At 45.2% G+C, this 17,476-nt stretch overlaps 1 long non-coding RNA gene across 1 annotated transcript in view; it reads right to left on the reverse strand.

The window, feature by feature from the left end:
• Nucleotides 1-374: 374 nt before the first annotated feature.
• The window catches only part of LOC138473215 (uncharacterized), a 338,651-nt gene continuing 321,549 nt past the window's right edge, over nucleotides 375-17,476 (reverse strand). Inside the window, exon 5 of the long non-coding RNA XR_011268738.1 lies at nucleotides 375-2,185. This is a non-coding gene — a long non-coding RNA (uncharacterized lncRNA). The remainder of the gene's footprint in view (nucleotides 2,186-17,476) is intronic.

The following is a 17,476-nucleotide window of genomic DNA, read 5'->3' on the forward strand; positions in this document are numbered from 1 at the left end:
CATATTGATATTGTGATTTATCTGCTACTTGATAATAGTGAATTGTTTTACAACTGGTAGTGTAAATAAATGTATATTATTTTACTCAGAAACCTTGAGTCAGTGTGTGTTTGAACCATAGCAATTGCTGTCCTTTGTGTAACTTCTGATACTGCTCACTTTACTCTTAAAATAAATCTGGCTGCTCAGCCATCGCTACCACTTTACTGCGTAGTAAAGGTTTGTACCAAAGGTGAATTTGCACTTGTAGTCTTAATTGTGTGTGGTGTTCCCAAAGGGTATTGCATATGATTCTGCCTAACAATTGGGTGGGAATGTACACCGATCACTGAATTCTGGATTAGGGTCTTGACACCGCACAGGGGAGCACATTAATCCCACACTGTTTGTTGGCCTTCTGGATTGGAAGGGTAGCGTAAAAACAGGGACATGAAGATTTTTTGGGGCTGGTACTGGTGTTAGATTATCTAAGCAGACAGTGGCAAGAACAGGCATGAGCAGTTCAGTGCCATTCTTGGAGGCTTGGCTAAGAGATATCACCTTATGCTTTGAAAGAGAAGCAGAATTTTGCAAGTTACTTTGGGGCCCATATAGGCTGTACATCCTGTAAAGGGCTGGAAGGGAAGTGTAGACCGGTCTTACCAGGAGTATATAGGTCACAGAAGTCACCCCCTGGAGGGGTAAGTATATCCAGCTGTTGAATGTGTACCTTTCCAAAGATGACAATAAGATCGAATGCTGTTTTATGTATTGTCTACCACCGTCCATCAGTTATGTTGATTATGTCTTATGTTCAATTTGAAAAATAAATAAATACAAAATTAAAAATAAACTGGTTAGCAGTACATTCCTAAAAGTTAAAACATCGCAATAGCCTTGCATTTCTTATTTATTTCCAACCCCAGCCATCCACAAGGTTTTAGTAATAATAGTTCATACTTGAATTGCTAGTTTCAATGACATCGTCTTTTTATCCAATGAAGCACTTTATGCATTAGGGCCATGGTACAATCCTTCTGATCTTCCAATAAGGGCTGGTTGTCAACCAAAATAACCATCAATGGGGAAGATTTCAGGGGGCAGATGAAGCCGAAATGAGAAAGGGATAAAGTTTCCTTTCACCTTGAACTGATTTTCTTTCCTCCACTTGTGTCCCACATTTCTAACATGTAAATAACTGGTGGTTTTAAAGATAAAAAATGTGCCCCGAATTCCAATCCTGAAGCACCATCACTTCCCAAACAAACCCTTCAGTGCTCTTTCTTATAAACGATATTATCCACGTTGGGTCAACTGATTCAAAAGGTTATTTACCCTTGTTTACATTTCAATTCTTTTGTATAGTGTCGATTTTTCGGTTTGTTTTTGCAAAGTGAGATTCAAAAGGCTCAATTTGCACATTGAGGATTTTACAAGTGTAGTTTATTCCATAATTTCCAATTGTGATTCTCACAGTTTCCAGTCATAACCCAGATTAACTCTATACACGTGTTTCACCTTCTTAAATTCAGAAGGCTCATCAGGAGAGTATCTGTGATAGAATAAGTAATAAGATAATGTGTTTGTATTCTTAATACATAAACAGAAAATGATCACTAAGTTATACATAGAAATAACATTTAGCACTTTTAGAAAGATCAGTCCATTAGTCAAAGGTATAAGTGGGACACTCACCTTGGAGTACTATAGAGTTGCACTTCAAAAAACATTTCTGATTTGTTAATTGCATCTACCTTTTTTTCTTGTTTGTTGCAGGTTTATCTAATATTATGAGATTTTTTAGCTTCCAGTTTTAGGTATTTTTGATAACATCTAAAAGGGGCAAATAAAAAAGAAACTGAAGTTCATCTTTACCTCTAACTGACTAGTTCATTTCAAAACAAAGTTAACAAAATGTGGGATGCAGAATTACAATGAGTCTTTTACCTTAGATGAAAAGCTAGGGAGAATGAGGATTCAATTGTCCTCTATCCGATGGCGAGTTTTTCGCCATTAAGGAGGTTCTTTGTACTAATTGCAAAAGAAACCCTTCAGTGCTGTCAATGTGTCGAGAGCTAGGCAACTCTCACTCATAAAAAAGAACAGATGGAGCTATTCAGGAGATAACTTAGAGAATAAATGCACATGTAATTGAAGATGGCCAGGGTACCACCCGAGATGTCATGGTTGATGCTGATGAATTGTCCTGTGGAAACAAAAACAAACACAATCAATGTTAATATTAGTTTAAACTAGTGATTTCTTCAATAAATCAATCAATACCTTTATAGTTAACAGTTTTTGGTGTATACATTGAAACTTTCTAACTATTTAACTTGATTGAGGAAAACAAGTTGACTCTGAAAGATATAACTAAGACCCAGCTTTACCAAGAACTTTAACTTTATTATCTGTTTTGGCAGGGGTAACAGTCAGAGGAATATCTAACTCTTGGAGCAGTCTCTTGCCTGCATTTGCTGAAGAAACTGATACCATTAAAGATGGAAGAGTGACATCTTCAGACTCTTCCAGAGCCATTGATCTTTACAAACATAAGCACGGTGCCAACACACAGGGCGCCATTGTAGGGGATATCCGTATTATAGGTGGCAGCAGTTTGTACCAGACAATCTTGACCCCTGCTATTCAGATAACATGCTTTCACTGTCGAATTACATGATCTGAGCTTCATAACAGTGTGCCCCACTGCTGTCACAAGCAAATGATGTCCAGACTGTTGATAAGGCTTTCTTGGTAAATCTAAAAAGGTATCAAGAAATGCATACACTTGCTACATCTGTGGCCTGTCAAACTATTGCCAAGGATAACTAGGAGAGACTGAACCAAACTGCTCAAAGCTCGATGGAGGAATGGTATCACAAGAATGACACTGACACAAAAGGTACAATTTTCAGAACACTTTTTTGAAGTTCCAATGGGGTTGGAGAAACACCTACTTTGCCCTACAGCTAAAATGGGAGTAGTCTCGACCATCAAATAATAAATAAAATAGTCCTAGTTGGGTCCATCAAGTCAAAATGGCCTATACTAACAAAAACCTAATGCCTGTTTTATATCTCGTACAAAAAGTGTGAAAAGGAGTTTATGTAGTGTGGGATGTTTTTATCCATGCATCCGAGCCCTACCTCAAAACTGTGCAGTACTGACATGAAAAACCAGAAAATCAACCTTGTGCTGGGGGGAAACCACACCCCTTTGGGGCCAGAACATAACTCTAAAAAGATGGATCATTCATAGAGCGGACTTGTGAAAATTATTTAAATAATACCATAATTCTTGTGATTTTTCTGCCCACATTTTAAGAGGTTTTTAGAACCGGTGGTATGATCTAGGGGCAAGCTAGCAGTTAAGAGGGTATTACTTAAAATGTATGCATGTTAAAAATCTGACACTTCATCACTTAATGTCCATACTCCTTGCGCACATGTGTGTAAATTTGGGGTAATGTCCGATATTACGAAACCAGTTAAAAAGTGCAAATGTTGCCATTTCTGAATGCAAGCTCCCAGGAAGAGCAGATTTGGACAGGGTATACCTCCTGTGATATGTGATGGGTGCATGTAATTTTAAACAAATGTGTACCTGTGCAAATATGTCTTTTGGGTCAAAATATAGATTGTGTGCAATTTGACAGGGGTGGGTTCTCTGTACCATAAACAGACCTCATCATGATGACACTTCATTTCATTCCCCCAATCAAGGGGAAGAGGATGAAGTGGCCAATGACAAGTGGAGAGGGGTAGGGCCTAGGAAGCTAGCCTCTCCACCCATTTTCAAAACACATAAAAGCAGACAGTCAGGACAGATAGAGACATTCAATTCCATCTGCTGCGAGACGCTCTGCCGGGAAAATCCATACTTTACCTCCATCAACCTCCAGAGAGCCAACATAGAGACTTCAATCTATCCACCTTCAGAGACCAAGAATTTACTTCAGAATTTGTAGCAGAGAGGTCAACTACAAGCTAAATCCCTCTTTAGCAGGCCTCAAATCATTGCCATTATCACAGCCAGGCGAGCTGTTTGAATTCTTTGCAAGAACTCTTGCCATTTGCCAGAGAGCAGTGTTGTTTCCAGAGAGAGACCAGCTGAACCGGAGACCGCTGTATCCGGACCCACAGACCTGATCAGAACCAGAGACCCAGACCAGACCAGCAGAGTAGAGCTGACCCAGACGCTGTGCGCAGAGACCGTCCGTGGCGAGTGAAGAGAACCTGTTGACCAGATCCGTGGCGAGGCCCTTCTATTTCTAAATATATTGTGAGTACCTAGCAGAACTGTGCAGAACCAATCTCTTAGTTAAAATAATCTAATCCAAGCTATTTTAATCTAAGTAGAACTGCCTCCTAACTGTCACCTGTCATTTGCAAAGCTGTCACCTGTCATTTTCTAGTTGCTAGCTGTAACTGTCACTTTGAACTTTTAAAATTTCAAATCTGAAAAACGACCTTTACCATATCGCTCATATCTCCGTGACCGTTTGTCTTAGAGACTTTCAGTAACTTTCCTCTGAAAGCTGGGAATCTTGGCTTTTCAACGAACCGCATTGCTATTCCCTAAACTTTTGCCGCAATCATATTCTACCGCGATTTGTACATTTCTCCACGTGTGAAAACAGCAGCTTCCTTGCTTTCCTTGCTAAAAATTCGTTTGCCTCTTAAGAACCATCCCTGAATCATTGCTAGAGTGAGCCTGGACTAATATTAACTTGACACCACTCACCCTGAACCTCTAGAGGGAATTAAAAGCATTTTAGCATATTTTTCACTTCATTGCCAGCACATATAAAAGCATTTTGGGCCTGTGTTTCAAACTTCTGTAGTCTAAGCTTGCTGGGGTGAACTGAATTACATTTGATTGCATTTCTGAGAACTGTGTGCTTTCCTTCCATTTCCTTGCATTGCATAAAAGGGGGGGGTGAATTGCCAGAGAAAAGTGATTACATTGTTTTGTTGAAATCATATTGAGTATTTTCTGTATTGCATTTTTCTTTCAACATTGCATCCATCTGAACTTATATAAAGCATTCTCTACCACCTTATTCTTCTGTTCCTATTCACAAGTGTGCCAGTGCCAGACTATCCATTATTGATTACTGCTCAGGCTAAGTGTGATATTCAATTATTAATTTATGATAAAGTGTGATATATATATATATCTATTGTTTAAATTATCAAATAAACCTTTTAACTTGCAAAACAGAACTACTTCTTGGCTCAGTGGGGTCAGGGGGATTCCAAGAGAGGGGTGTTATATAGGGGTAGTCATCCAGACGCATGAACTGGACATAAAGATATATCAATAAGGGTTTTCATTCAGTATTCTAGACTAGGCGTTGACTTAGCTGTAGTGTTGAATTGAATCCTCTTACACATTGGGGGCTCGAGCGGGACGTTCGGGTTAGATCTACCATTTGTGCAGATTAATACAGCGTGCCAGCTGACCAGATACATATATCCGGTCGGATCACCACGCTGTGTTACGCTGTAAAGCACTCCTCAAAGGAACGCTCTAAGGAAAAGGTCTGTTTTGCAAAAATAAAATACAAACTTCTGTAAGTCAGGAAGGAACTCAAATCTCTAGAATGACGACCTTAGTAGACATGAAAATAGCCAGAGAGCACTTCTTACATAAGTTATTTGTGAGAGGTGAGTGGACTCATCAGGACCAGACGGTCTGGTTGCAAGCAATCGCACCCCAGATCACGGAAACAGGGTCAGATACATGGAGAGACCAGGGTCCCTTACATGTGGCCCTGAGTGAACTATATATGTCCTCTAAGGCCAAGGATGAGCACAACAAGATTGCCAGGGTAGCGGCATATTTATATTTATATATGGGAGCCATGCAGGACAAATGTGCTGAAGGCCAAGATCTGGCGAGTAGGCAACTGCTGGCATTACAGAAGGCCCAATCTGATCTGGACTCTTCTGAGCAGAGGCTGCAGAGGAGCCAGGAGTCAGAAAATGATAGTAGGCAGTATATCATTAAAATAAAAGAGGACATGGATATACTGCAACAGGAAAAGGCTGACCAGGATACTAGATTTCTGGCCCTGCAGAAGGAGCACCAAGACAGTTTGGACTCCTTACTGCAGAGCCAGAAAAAGCTGGAGCAACAATTAGACTTTAACAGGGCATGCACGGAGCAGGTAGCCACCCTGCAAAGTCATCTAGATAGTGTGAAGGCAGAGAGCAACAAGCTGATTTTGAAAGACCTGGATACCCAGGCAGAGTTTGATGAAGAACGCCAGAAATCTGGTGCCTTTCAAAGGCAGAGGGACGACCTGGCGGCACAAATGCAGGCTCTTAGCCAGGAAAGAGACGCCTTAGGCCAGGAAGTCTGCCATTTAAAAAAAAAAACAGAAGAAAATCACTGGGCCCGCCAGGGGCTGGGTGACCTCCAAAAAGAACGCCAGAACTTGTTAGAACACACCAGGAGGGTGGAGGATGCTCTGGCAAGAAAGGAGCAGGCCAATAGGGATACAGCTCAGGAGGTAACCCTCCTGCAGCAAAGACTGGCCCAGTGCTCCAGGACCAATCAGGAGGCACAGAGAGAGAATGAGGCTCTCTGCCAGCACAATGATAGACTCCAACAACAGGTAGCGATGCAGGAGAGACTGATAGAGTCTAGTAAGGCCTTAACTGAGGAACTGAAGGCGCAGGCTCTTGCATTGCAACAGGGAGCAGGGGCGGATAGAGATGAGGTTCGCTGGGAAAGAGAAACTCCTGAGCGTAACCCCAGGAGCCCTAGTACCAGAGGCCTTTATCTCTCTCAGTCCCTGGACTCTGCCACCCCCATGTCCCCTTGCGCACATGAGCACAGGGCCACAGGGATGGCAGATTACTATCCAGCCAGAAGCATGGGGCTCATAGGCCAGTACCACCCAGGAATGGAGGGGCGGGCATCCGGGTATGGGCACCCAAGCACAGTGCAATTTGATGGGGAACCCCAGGAGAGTAGGCCCATTAAGGGCATCCTGAAAACCTCTGCCCAGTTAGGTCAGTGGGGGTACCCATCAAATCCTGGCAGCAAGGAGGGATCTGAAGACTCCTCTGAGAGGTACAGGACACAGGAGACCAGGTCCCCACATTCTGCCAGCCATTCCCAGGCTCGCAGAATCCGGGAAAACCTGGACGAACAGACGGGAACCTCTGGGAGTAGTGCCTCTGAGTCAGAGGACGAATGGACAAGGGTTACCCGGACCAAAAGGGCCAATAAGACAAAAAGGGCCTTGCTTAAGGACCCCTTAAAGCAGATTAAGGCAATCAGGAGCGTCATCACGCCTTATCATAAGAACGCCAAGTATTCTGTTTGGGAGCACTTAGAGTTGTTTGAGCAAATGATGGAGACTTTCCATTTGAAGGACAGCCAAAGCTGTATTCAATATGTAAAGTGGACCTTCTACCCGGAATACTCCAGTTTCTTTGCGGGGCTGGAGGACCAAAATCATTTAAGATGGTCCGCCTATAAGGCGGCCATCTTGAAACATTTTTCTACTCATAGAAATCCTCAAGAGGCTCGCAAGGCAGCCTACAATTTACAATGTGGGGAGGATCAGGCCCCACAAGAATTTGTGCAGGAGTTAAAGCGTGCTTTTGCACAGACCACAAGAAGGGTGCGCACGGATAGCAGAGAATTTATTAATACGTTTTTCCATGCCTTGCCCAAATACATAATGACCCAGCTCGTGAGCGATTTTCACGAGAAAAGATCTTTAGACTGGGTCATTGAACAGGCGACCCGGATCTATGAGGTGCAGAAGCCAATAGAAAATAAAAATAATGCGCCCAAAAACCCCAAAGTCAACAACACCCCTGCTGCTGCCAAGGTGGCAGAGGTAAAGGTCACCCCCGTTTTAGAGTTGGAGATGGGGGGGCCTAAAAACCTACCTGCACCTAATAATGCTAGGCCCAGAAGGTCCTCGGGCCAGTCACAGACAGGGAGCCAGGGAGGCAGCCCCACAAATGGGGTCCCTCGCTCTCCTGATTATGTAAGCCCCCGTTACAAGGGAAACAGACCCATCCTGGGTTATGTGTGGACTCCTCCAGCCCAAGGGGGGGGGGATCCAGCCAAGCACCTAACCCAGAGAACTTCCCTCCCAACTTCTCACAGGAGGGCAGAAACTCACCAAACCCTGGGCAGAACTTCTTCCCCAGGTATCCACCCAACTTCCAGCCCCAAAATCCTCCACCCTTCTTTCCCCAATTCCCTGAGCCCAGACAACCGAATCCGGGAGAGGGGAGGCCAAGGGCGGAGGGGTATCCAAATCTTCCCAACCAGGGGTACTACCAAAGAAGGGATAGCTACCCTTCCCGGGATCAGCCCAGGGGAGAAAACAGGGCCCCGTATCAGCTTGAGCGGGTTTCCCAGTTAGAGCGCCAGGTTCAAAACATGGCGCGGGATCTGGGTCACATACTGAGGGCTCAGCAGAACCCTCAGATCGGCATGCCGGCGCAGAACGCACCCAACTCTGGACCTGGTGCCCCAGAACAATGACGGGGGCAGCACCCCGATAACTCACCGGTTCCCAGGGAGGAGGCACAAAGGGAAGGGGGGTGTAAAGCCTTGGAGGAAGCTTCCTTCCTCACTTGTAAACAGCCCCTGGAAACCCAGGAACCGGAAACAAAATCTCTTGCCCCTGAAAGTCTGCCTCCTAAGGGGCAGAGGGGGGGGTAGGAGAAACAAAAGACCCAAACAGACTCAGTTTGAGGAGGAGGTACAGATCTTCCAATTTGAGGGAGAGGGATCCTCAGAGGATCCTGGGAAAAGGATATTCTCCTTCAGAGAGGGGGAACTCCTCCCAAAGAAAAATGGGTCCCTAGGGATGCAAATCCAGACTGGGGAGATGTGGAGACTGAGCTACCGACGCCCACCATCTCATCCCAGAACCAACCGCAAGAAAATCCCCTGGTTCAAACCCATCCTGATGACTGCCTCCAAAAAGGGGGGGGCGGCCCAGAACCGGAGCCAGGGGAACCCAAAATGGCTCTGATCTCCAGTTGCCTACTTTTTCTTTCAGATTCCCAAGGCTCTCCACAGAATTCTGCCCAAATCTCTTCGCTAGCGATGTCCAAGACCAGAAAGTTAGCCCACCAGTTGTCCAAAAATGTGCATTATCTGTGCCCCCTTGAGGAGAAGGAGGGAAGATACTATGCCCCGGTACAAGTACAGGGGCAGGGTACAATTTTGGCACTGGTGGACACTGGATCTCAAGCTACCCTTCTGTCCAGAAGGGCCTTTGACGAACTGAATGCAGGAAGGGGAGAGAATTACCAAATTCCTCTCGCCTCTCTTCCTGGACAACTGCAGAACTTTGACGGGAAGGAAATTCCCGTTGAGGGGACTGCAGACTTGGACATTAAGATCGGGCGATACAAGTTGAAACACCCAGTCATAGTTGTGACTCCAGAGGGCACCCCTTGTTTACTAGGGAATGACCTCCTGAGAAGGTTGTCACCCCTAATAGATTGCGTAAACAAGGTCCTCTGGACCCAGACTAGCCGACCCATAAAATTAAAACAGAGTTTCAACCATGTTAGTTTAAACGGCACCTGCCACATGGTTGAACAAAAATCTGACCAAGTAGAATTTCACTTCCAGAATAGCCAAATTCCAGACGTGACAGTAATAGCAGTAGGACAACAGACTGGTGATGGAGGGTCCTCTCTATTTCTGAAAATCAACCTTCCTTCCAGTCTAAAGTGGTACTCCACGCTGGAAGGAAACACTCTGAGATTCTATACTAATCCACAATCAGAAACTCCCACTCCTATAGTCCAGAAAGATGTGAAATCAGCTCAGAGCCTGGCTGATATTCAGCAAATTGGAGAGCAGTTGTTCATCCCTGTCCAATTAAATGATGGGAAGGACTCTGTTCTCGCTCGAGTGTGTGTGAACAACGGTAAGATCTTCATCAGCGAAGCCATGTTCCGCCAACTCCCAAAAGATCCAGCCATTCCCACATTCAAACTGATAGACAAATGGGAAATGGACCTGGAAGCGCCTAATTCCAAACATCTCCTGCCAAGCAGGTGTATGCTCAAAATCTCCATTGGCAACAAGAGCATAGTCCATAATTGTTGGGTCGTGCGAGACGTCACTGCCGCCTTTTACTTAGGCAGTGACATTCTCAATCGCTTTGCCATTAGTTTGGACCTAATAAACTTCAAAGCTTGGTCCCGATTAGTGGATAATCCCATGGGCTTTGATGATCCAGAAAAAGCATTTAGGTCAGCTCAATTGCTACCTTATGCAGTTGAAATTCAGATCAAAGAGGAAGTCACCATCCCAGAAAGGACCCGACAATTCTCCCTGGAAGTGAAAGTTAAAAGAGGACAATATCTGCAAAACCCTGATGCTTACATACATCTAAACGCTTCTCTCCAACAGCAAGGGTTGGGGGTAAACCCAACTCCATTAGTCAACATAGAACATGACACCATTCCAATAGAGGTGGATAACAGCGACTTAAAGAGTATTACTCTAGGCGCAGGCACCATTATTGGAATGGCGGTTGATGACCGACATTTTTCCATAGATTTAGGTAATGAACTGTTAGGGCCAATCCCCAAGGACTGCTTTGACAGTGACAGTGATGACAATACAACACCAGACAGGATTTTTACCCGGCATGGGGGAACTTCCTGGTGTACACTTCTTGCCCTTATGGTAAGGAAGATGTGACTTGTGACTTCAGGAGGGATGAGGTGATTTTCCAGGTCCATGAGGGCTGCCTTTCCCACCTGAAGCCTCCAGTCCAAATCAGCACTCTGACCAGGGACTTCTCCACCCAGCTGGAGGAGGCCGCTGAAATAGCCAAACCAGAAGTCTTTCCAGGCTTCAGGCAGATGGTGGAAGAGAGAGTCAACCTAGCTGATGCCTGTATGACTCTGGAACAAAAGCAAAAGTTGAAACAAGTTTTCTTGGATTTTCAAGATCTCTTTGCGGTAGACTCATATGACTGTGGCCGCACCGACATCCACACAACAACAATCCCCACGGACCCTGGCATGACTCCTGTGTTTGTGAAGCAATATCGCTTGCCTCTCGCATCAATGGAGTCCCTTACTGAAATAATTAAGAACCTTGAGTCCCGGGGAATAATCCGTCCAGTCCACAGCACCTTCAATAATCCGGTGCTGGAAATATTGAAGCCAAACGGCCAGTGGAGACTCTGCACTGACCTTAGGGAGCTCAACAAACGGGTCCATACTTCCCGATGGCCTCTGCCCTACATTGACCAAGGGCTGGCCCAGATCCAGGGGTCACAGGTATTCACTGCAATAGACCTGACCAATGGATACTGGACCGTGCCTGTCAGTAGGGAGGACCAATACAAGCTGGCTTTTACCTTTGGGGGCCAGCAATACACATGGACCCGGACTCCCTTCGGATACCTCAACTCCGGCAATGAATTCAACATTTTCCTACATAAGGCCATGCCCGACCTGGGTGCGAGGGGTAACCTGGCTTATGTAGATGATGTCCTCATCAAAAGTTCATCTGTGGAGGAACACATAGCGGAGATCCGTTATGTTCTGACACAGTTGAGGGCCGCCGGAGCAAAACTTTCCTTTCAGAAAGCACAGTGGTGTAGAACCCGTGTTAATTTCTTGGGGCATGAGATTACTCCTCAGGGTCTCTGTCCCCAGGAAAAGAAAGTGGAAGCACTTCAAAAACTGAAAGACCCCACAACTCTGCGGGAACTAAGGAGCCTCCTTGGACTGACTAATTACAGCAGAAAGTTCATTGAGGGCTACGCAGAGATCACCAGACCCCTGATTCATCTCTTGAAGGGGGGGGGTCAAGTGGGAATGGGGTCCAGAACAATCCGAGGCAGTAAGACAACTCAAAAGAAGCCTCTCACAAGCGCCCTGCCTAGCTTACCCTGTCAGAAACAAGGAGTTCTTCCTGGAGACGGGGTTCTCTAATACGTGCTTGACGGCAGTATTATACCAAAAGCATGACAAGGTCAATAAAGTAATCTCCTATGCGAGCAAAACTTTATCCTCTGTGGAGGAAAAATTCAACGATTGTGAGAAGGCACTCCTGGCAACGGTGTGGGCATTGAAGAATTACCGCCCGTTTATCCAGGGGGAACACATCATAGTGGAGACTCCACACCAGCCTCTGCAATATCTCCAAAGTGATAGAATCCGGGCCGGAAATGTGAGTAATTCCCGAATTACTTCCTGGATTCTGTCAATGCAAGGCTTTCCTGTGGAGGTCAGATATGGCCAAAACAAGAAGAGTCCCCTCGCGCAAGGTCTGGCTGACTTGCATGATTGTGCCAGAGAAAACTGTCTCAAGGACAAAAGTCTAAAAATCAAGGTCAACACGAGGCATACCTTAATTCCCCACACAAAGCCTTTGAAGAGGACAAGTGTGAGGGAATGCCCACTGTCTATGTGGATGGATGCTCTTACCATGTTGACAACAACGGGGAGAAAGAACTGGTGGCCGGCGTAGGGAATGCATGGGTGAAGGAGTTCCCAGAACCCTCCGCTGGGTACAAAATTGGTCCCAGAAGTAGTCAGGTGGCAGAATTGATGGCTGTGCATCAGGCCATCCTCACTGCTGTCCAGCATCAACTCCACGAACTGGTCATAATCACAGATTCGGATTATGTACGGAACGGGTTCGTGGAGCACCTGGTTAATTGGAAAACCAGAGGCATGTTATGTGCTAATAACAAACCCTTGAAACATGGGAAGTTGATCCAAAACATTGATGATCTGGTCACCTCGAATGAGATGACCATCTATTGGAAGAAGATCAAGGGTCATTCCAAAGTAGAGGGACCAGACAAAACTGGAAATGACTTAGCTGATCAGCTGGCCAAAACCGGGGCCATCCAAGGGGATCTAATTGAGATTGAGTCCCTGTTGGGGGAAATCCAGGTCACTGCTATCACTAGGTCCCAGACAAATGCTCACAACGACCTTTCAATTGCACAATGGAGTAAGGAGACCCCTGATGCTGATTTGATTACAGCTCAGAAGGGGGATCCAATTATTGGTAAGTTTTACCAACACCTTGAGGACCCTGAGAACTTTCCCCTGACGGATACCAATTACACTGGGAAAGAGGACCTAAGAGTGTTGATGAAATGTCCAAAAATGTTCCGAATCCAAGACGGTTTGCTGGTAAGGAAATCCAAAGCTGGCCACGATCAGTGGGTGGTTCCTACCTCATTCCGAAGCCTGATGTTAAGTCACGCCCATGATGCGGCCACCGCCGGTCATAGGGGGTTTCACACAACACTGGAAATCTTAAGAGAGGTTGCATACTGGCCACACATGGGGCAGGACCTTGACCAATACTTGAAGGGGTGTCTTGTGTGTGCGCAATTTCAGCCGACGTCCCTCACACACCGCGCGCCTCTCCAAAAGCGGGGGATGACACTGCCATTTGCAAATCGACTTTGTAGGCCCTATGATTCGCTCGTCGAGAGGAAACAAGTACATGTTGACCGTTACATGCTTGTTTACCAAGTGGGTGGAATGTCTCCCAGCCCCAAATTGCAAGGCAGAAACCGCAGCTGCCTTGATGATTAACCACATCTTTTCCCGTTTTGGTCTACCTCAAAGGATTGAGTCAGACAGGGGTAGCCACTTCACCAGTGAAGTAATGACAAAGATGTGGGAGATACTGGGGGTCAAAAGGAAGTTGCATATTGCTTACCGGCCAGCTTCTTCTGGGGCAGTAGAGATATAACCGAACCATTGTGAGCATATTAAAAAAGTTTGTGGCGGATTCTGGGCCAAGTTGGGATATCCGATTACCTCTGGTCCTAATGGCCATCAGATCTACCCCTTCATCTGCAACCAAAATGTCACCATTTGAGTTGATGACTGGGCGCAAGATGGTGCTTCCGCAGCATTTGCTCTACAGGACCCAAGAGCAGACACTAATAAATGTCTCCACAACTCATGAGTATGTGGAGAATTTAAGGAAACACCTTCAACATGCTTTTGCTTATGCTCAGCGGAATCTAGAAAGATCAGCTGATAGCATGAAGACCCACTATGACCTGAAGACTTCCAGGAAGGAATATCAGGTGGGGGACCGGGTCTATCTATACAATTTCCAAAGGAACCAGGCCAAACAGCGAAAATGTTTGCCTACATGGAAGGGACCCTTTGAGGTTATAGACAAAATCTCCCCTGTGGCCTACAAGATCCGCATCCCCAAAGGCGGTTTGGCAGAGGGGGAAGACAAGTGGGTCCACATTAACCAGTTGAAGTGTTGCCATCCCAGGCACACTCTGCAACAACTGGAGGAATCCTCTGGAATCCTAGAGGGTACTGTCTCAGATTAATTCAGTTCTAACTTAAAATATCCGACATATCGCCTATCAAATTCTGAGTTTCTCAATGTGGGTGTTTTTGTTTTTGAATGCAAAAAGAAATGTGCATGTTCATATGTTTTGACTATAAATTTATATGCCACCCCACTATATCAATGGTGGAGGAGAAATGTCCATGAATAGGTATTGCCGCTCTTCCTTTGTCGTCCTAGGAGAAAGAAAACCTGGAGACGGGCCAAGGAGGACGATCCGGAGACCGGGAGCAGAAACGCGAGGGGCCCAGTGTACCGCCCAATATTCCCATCAGGACCGGCGAGGAGAACCGATCGATCCGACCGGATGGAGGAAATGATGATGAACTGTGCCATCTATTGGAAGAAGATGAGGAAACATCCCAGGTCTTGCGAGTCCCATCAGTGAAACAGAATGGCCATCGCAAGAGGGGGGCTTGTGGGATGTTTTTATCCATGCATCCGAGCCCTACCTCAAAACTGTGCAGTACTGACATGGAAAACATCATGATGGCCAGAGCTTCCCAGAAAATGCACAGGGAAGTGCATGAAGAATAGGCTGCCACTCATTTTTGCCGATGTTATGGGCACAGAAGGGCACTGCCTAAAACCACCATTGGACTACCCACACAGTAGTCTGAAACCATTGGGAATGGCAATGCTGATTGCCAAAAGCAACCTAGAATTGTGGGGAATTCATTTTCTTAAATCCCAAAAATGGGTGCATTACCAGTACTCACCACTATCAGAAAGCCGGCGTTTTAAAACAACACCAGACTTTTTTTTGTGTAAAACTGAATAAATGAACCCAAAGCATGCCAAAGAAAGACTTACTGAGCGGTGGATACAATGTAAAGTTATTTCTGAAGTGACTTGAAGGTTTATAACAAGACTGGCTGAGCTGTGGATTTCAGCAGTTTAAGTAAATTTGGACTGAAAGACACTAAAAATCTAAATGTTTAAAAGAAATGAGTGACCTACTTTGAGTGTCACATAGGTTGCAATTGTTTAAATGTCATAGTTTTAAACTTAGAATCAGCATTTTAGCTGCATATGTAAAAAATGGTTAGTTTTATTTGAATGCAGAAAACTGGGTAACTAAAAGTGACATTAGCTGGGGCCTGGCTTAAGGAACTGAATTCTGCCCACCAGCTACCCCCGACAGGAGATGAGACTTGCCCAACAGCTGTGTTCCCAGGCCTAGCTGCCTTTTGCTGCTCCCACCAAAAGGGATATGACACTTCTCTGATTGAATTACCTGGGCTCTGAAGGAAATTGAACAAAGCCCTGTCCTGACTCAGGCAAATGTTTTATTATGGGGGCCGTAAAAGTGGCTTCCTCCTGGAAGGAAAGGGGAGGAGCACTGCCTGTGAGAGCAAGCTGGCTTGGCAGAACTGGAAAAAACAGAAATTCAACCTTGTGCTGGGGGGAAACCACACCCCTTTGGGGCCAGAACATAACTCTAAAAAGATGGATCATTCATAGAGCGGACTTGTGAAAATTATTTAAATAATACCATAATTCTTGAGATTTTTCTGCCCACATTTTAAGAGGTTTTTAGAACCGGTGGTATGATCTGGGGGCAAGCTAGCAGTTAAGAGGGTATTACTTAAAATGTATGCATGTTAAAAATCTGACACTTCATCACTTAATGTCCATACTCCTTGCGCACATGTGTGTAAATTTGGGGTAATGTCCGATATTACGAAACCAGTTAAAAAGTGCAAATGTTGCCATTTCTGAATGCAAGCTCCCAGGAAGAGCAGATTTGGACAGGGTATACCTCCTGTGATATGTGATGGGTGCATGTAATTTTAAACAAATGTGTACCTGTGCAAATATGTCTTTTGGGTCAAAATATAGATTGTGTGCAATTTGACAGGGGTGGGTTCTCTGTACCATAAACAGACCTCATCATGATGACACTTCATTTCATTCCCCCAATCAAGGGGAAGAGGATGAAGTGGCCAATGACAAGTGGAGAGGGGTAGGGCCTAGGAAGCTAGCCTCTCCACCCATTTTCAAAACACATAAAAGCAGACAGTCAGGACAGATAGAGACATTCAATTCCATCTGCTGCGGGACGCTCTGCCGGGAAAATCCATACTTTACCTCCATCAACCTCCAGAGAGCCAACATAGAGACTTCAATCTATCCACCTTCAGAGACCAAGACTTTACTTCAGAATTTGTAGCAGAGAGGTCAACTACAAGCTAAATCCCTCTTTAGCAGGCCTCAAATCATTGCCATTATCACAGCCAGGCGAGCTGTTTGAATTCTTTGCAAGAACTCTTGCCATTTGCCAGAGAGCAGTGTTGTATCCAGAGAGAGACCAGCTGAACCGGAGACCGCTGTATCCGGACCCACAGACCTGATCAGAACCAGAGACCCAGACCAGACCAGCAGAGTAGAGCTGACCCAGACGCTGTGCGCAGAGACCGTCCGTGGCGAGTGAAGAGAACCTGTTGACCAGATCCGTGGCGAGGCCCTTCTATTTCTAAATATATTGTGAGTACCTAGCAGAACTGTGCAGAACCAATCTCTTAGTTAAAATAATCTAATCCAAGCTATTTTAATCTAAGTAGAACTGCCTCCTGTCACCTGTCATTTGCAAAGCTGTCACCTGTCATTTTCTAGTTGCTAGCTGTAACTGTCACTTTGAACTTTTAAAATTTCAAATCTGAAAAACGACCTTTACCATATCGCTCATATCTCCGTGACCGTTTGTCTTAGAGACTTGCAGTAACTTTCCTCTGAAATCTGGGAATCTTGGCTTTTCAACAAACCTAGAACCGCATTCCTATTCCCTAAACTCTTGCCGCAATCGCGAAAAACGCATTCGTGAATTTTACCGCGATTTGCAAATTTCTCCACGTGTGAAAACAGCAGCTTCCTTGCTTTCCTTGCTAAAAATTTGTTTGCCTCTTAAGAACCATCCCTGAATCATTGCTAGAGTGAGCCTGGACTAATATTAACTTGACACCACTCACCCTGAACCTCTAGAGGGAATTAAAAGCATTTTAGCATATTTTTCACTTCATTGCCAGCACATATAAAAGCATTTTGGGCCTGTGTTTCAAACTTCTGTAGTCTAAGCTTGCTGGGGTGAACTGAATTACATTTGATTGCATTTCTGAGAATTGTGTGCTTTCCT

This window comes from Ambystoma mexicanum, chromosome 8 (genome assembly GCF_040938575.1).
Source record: "Ambystoma mexicanum isolate Mex_15411 chromosome 8, UKY_AmexF1_1, whole genome shotgun sequence".
NCBI classification, from domain to species: Eukaryota; Metazoa; Chordata; class Amphibia; order Caudata; family Ambystomatidae; genus Ambystoma; species Ambystoma mexicanum.